The sequence below is a fragment of the Pteropus alecto genome, unplaced genomic scaffold (assembly GCF_000325575.1).
Source record: "Pteropus alecto unplaced genomic scaffold, ASM32557v1 scaffold102, whole genome shotgun sequence".
NCBI lineage: Eukaryota > Metazoa > Chordata > Mammalia > Chiroptera > Pteropodidae > Pteropus > Pteropus alecto.
The window spans coordinates 431,566-435,615 of NW_006432224.1; positions in this window are offsets into that span (position 1 = coordinate 431,566).

A 4,050-nucleotide genomic window follows, 5' to 3' on the forward strand; every position below is an offset into this window, starting at 1 on the left:
CGGCGGCGTCTTGGGCGCCGCAGAACCTGAGAGGTGAGCTGGCACTAGGGACACCCGGCCGGGAGCAGGGGCCCCTCGGAGCGGCGCAAACAAGATGGATGCAGAGGCAAAGCACAGGTGGAAGCGTCCGAGCGTTTGCCCTATTATTCCACATCTTTTGTGACACCGCCTCGTTTATAGTCACCTTGACCGCAGGCATTGTGAGAAAAGGCCCATTTCTGGCTCTGCTTTCAGGGCGGGGCGTTCTCTGCTCTCCAGCTGTGTCTGACGCCATGCATTACACATCTAAGCTACCTGCTGGTGCTTTGGCACGTTCCAAAAATCCTGAGAGTCTCCGAAAATGAGAACTTGTAAATATATTTCAGGAAGAGGACATAAAATCTATAAATGTTGCAGATGCACAGGGAGCGGTACTCTAAATGTACATGGAGCCACGGTATTAAATATCTGATTCTAGAAGAGATAGAACTTCCAGCGCGTGAGATAGCATGCTAATTCGAAAGGCTTTTGGATTCTGAAGTGGATGAATTGAATATTCGCATTTCCTTATTTTCTGATTTCTCAAAAGATGTGTGACCAACAAGTTCATCGACAGTGAAAATCATTAAATTAAAAATAATCAGAGTCAACGCTAAATTTCTATCTATAATCGACCCGATCTACTTGTTACCTGTTAGGTGTTAGGATTCTAAGCCTAGTGACACCAGCGACAGCGATTTCTCTCCCCGGAGGAAACAGCATCAGGCAAACCACACAGTTCAGATAACGAGCGATTTCAAGCTTTACGACGACTGAACAGTCATTCAGTAATTTTTGCGAAAAGAAAAAAAAAAGTAATCCAATTCTTACCTCCTCCCTGTGACTAAATTCTGACTCAGTCTCTGCTCTTAGTGTTTATCAACATGTAAATAGTTGAGCCCGTGGCCAGACAGACCCGAGGGGACTGTGAGACAATGAGACGTATCCTAACCGCATAGAAAGCCACGTTTTAGAAGAATATTGGTTGCCGTTTCAGTAACGTGCGTTTCAATGTGAAATTCAGTGTTTCCCCTAAGAAAGAGCCGTCTGCCAGGCGAGTCCCCACGGCCCCAGCCAGCATCGTCCCTTGTACGGAGGCGTCAGGCGCTGCGGCTCCAGGCTGGATGCAGTAGGGGGCGCCTTCGCTCCACGCATCTCGGCGCCGGGCCCTGCTCAGCGCGAATTTAATTTTCAGGGCGAAAGCCTGAAATAGCTGCGCTTGGGGGAGCTGGGCCGGTGTGGGGCGGGGGTGGGGGGCACCTGCTGGGAACACTCACTCGTGCCCCACCTGCAGCCGAGGCCGAGAAGGGAGCCCGCGTCCGCGTGCGAGCGGGGACGAGCGGTGTCACCACGAGCCTGGGGAGGGCGACGGGAGCCCGGGGCCCGCTCCGCGGGGGGAGGCGTGTTCACGCCACCGTGTGTAGTTTTGTATTTGTGAAGAATCGGGCTCCGGGCCGCGAGGAGCCGGGGGCTCATTTCCTGCTCCGGGAACGAGGCGCTGCTGTGGGGAAGGCGCACCTGCCGCCGTCCGCAGAGAAGCGGGGGCGAGGCGCACAGAGGGTTAAAAGCGCGTGAGAGCAGCACAGGCCCGGCCCACGGTGGGAACGCAACCAACGATAAACTCATTATCCGCGTGTGTTCCAAGCAGATTCATGAGGGCTTTGCCCGAGCGGGAGCTGGGGGGGGCTGGGCTTGGGGAAGCAGCAAGGCCAGGTCTTGCCGGAGGAAGAGGGAAAAGTCCTAAGGAAAGATGGCCCTTGGTTTGGACCCCGAAAAATCACTGGGACAGAAAATAACAGAAAAAGCCAAGGAAAGAGCGGGGACAAAGGGAGAAAGGACTAGGGCGCGCCGAGTGACAAAGGCTCCGTGGACGGAAAGCGCAGTCCGTGTACCGTGAATGCATCGTTATCCTTCACTTTATTTAAATCAGAACTTTCGCATCAGCCACCCGGGCTTTGTCAGAACAGATTTTTATTCTGATCCCATTTTCTCTCTGTGATTGACTCGTTCGCTAGATCTATCTTATTTTGTTTCACTAGCTGCTCCAGGGTTTAAAATAGACATCTTTAAATGATGACAACCTACCGTTAAGTGGCATCATACCACTTCGTGCGTAGCACGTGACTCTTACGGTGACACCCTTCTGTTTCATTTTCTGTTCCGTTTGCTCTCGCTGTCACGTGTCACTTCTACATAGGTGAAATCGTCAATTACCATTCGCTTGAACAATTACCTTTCAAAAATTTGGTGCACACCCCTGTGAAGCGTATGCTGGGAGGCTTGACGTCGTCCCTTTAAATCTTCTCATTCTTTGGGATTCTGTTTTCTTTTTGCTGTTCTCATTGGGCGTTTTCTGCTACTTTATCTTCCAAATTGCTGATTCTAATCAGCCGTTGATTCCTTCTAGTGTATTCTTCATTTCAGTTATTGGATTCTTCATTCCTGACTTTTAAAAAACGATTTCTATGTCCTTTTTTACGCTAACTATATCGTTGTGTAAGCCCTCGCTAAGTTTCTTGAGCACCCTCATAACCAGTGCTTGGAACTCTGCCTTTGATAGATGGTTGGCCTCCGTTTAATTTAGTTTTTTTTCTGGAGCTTTGTTCTGTTCTTTCATTTGGGACATGTGTCTTTGTCTCCTCATTTTGGTATTAGGTAGAGCTGTTGTGTCTCCCGGTCTTGGCAGGGTGGCCTTATGTAGTAGGTGTCCTGTGGGGGGACGGTCTCCTGGGTCACCTGAGCTGGGTGCTCCAGGTGTGTCCCCTGTGTGGGCTGCGCGTGCCCTCCTGTCGTAGTTGAGCCTTGGTTGCTGTTGGCACATCAGTGGGAGGGACTGACCCCCGGGCTGATTGGTCGTGAGGAATGGCCGTGACTGTGAGCTGTTGTGCAGGGCTGACCCCATGGAGAAGAATTCACTTTAGCTGCGCTCTGGTGCCTGCCCATTCTGCCCTTTGGGGTGTCGTTTGCAGAGGTGGTTGGATGGGGGTTCTGCTGTGGTCCGAAGCCGGCCACCAGGTGCGTTGGTTCTGGGGCCTCTTAGGCTCTGGTGTAGGCCAAGGTCAGCTACTGCCTGTGCCCTGACTAGAGCCATCTGGTCTGAGCTACAGAGTGATCTGCAGTTGGTTGCCACTTGTGCTGGGCTTGGAGGCACCTGGGAGATGCTAAACCTCAAACGGAGGCCTCTGCTGCTGGAGCTGGGCTGGGGGCTGCTCTGCAAGAGGTGCGGGGCCCGCGGCGGCCAGATGAGGCTTGTTTGGGGTTTGCAAGCCTTTCAGAAAAGTCTGCAGATAGGCTGTTTGCCCGGAAAAGCCACTGGAGGCGGCTTGGGGGCCCACACGTGGGAGGGGCGGGGCCTCGGAGTCACGTGGGCGGGGCGAGCGCATCCGCCAGGCTGAGGGACACTCAATATGGTGGCCGTGGTGCGTGCAGGCTGGGTGGGAGGAGGGCCCAACGGAGGGACAGTGGCCTCTGCCAGTACTTCTGTCCCAGAGAAGCCGCCCCTCCAGCCCTCGCCCTGAAGCAGACATCTCGGTCCCTCCCCGAGTGTCCCTAGCGCCTGTCGAGCTGCGTCCCCACACTGGAATCAGAGCGAGCGAGTTCCTGTCAGCGGTGAGTCCACGCGGGCCCTTTAAGAGGAAAGTCTGTGACTCCCGCCACCCTCCATGTCACTCGGCCACCATCCCTGCTGGTTTCACAGCAGTGGTTGTGGGGACTTCTCTTCCCGACACTGGAACCTGGGCCGGGACCCCTCACTCCTCCTGGGGGACCTCCGCCTTTAACCACCACACGCGGGGGTGGGACTAGCCCGTCAGGCCTCCGCCCTCCTGCCAGTCTCGAGGTGGCGTCTTCCGCGCGTCCCCTTGTAGGACTGTGTTCCGTAGTCCTCAGGCGTTGCCGGTGATGGCTGATGTGTGGTTTAGCTGCGATGTTTAGGTGGTCGTGGGGGGAGGTGGCACCCGCTCACATGACAGTCCTTGAGGCTCTGATAGACACATGAAAATTAACAGCATTGTCACCAGAGTGCATTAGAAT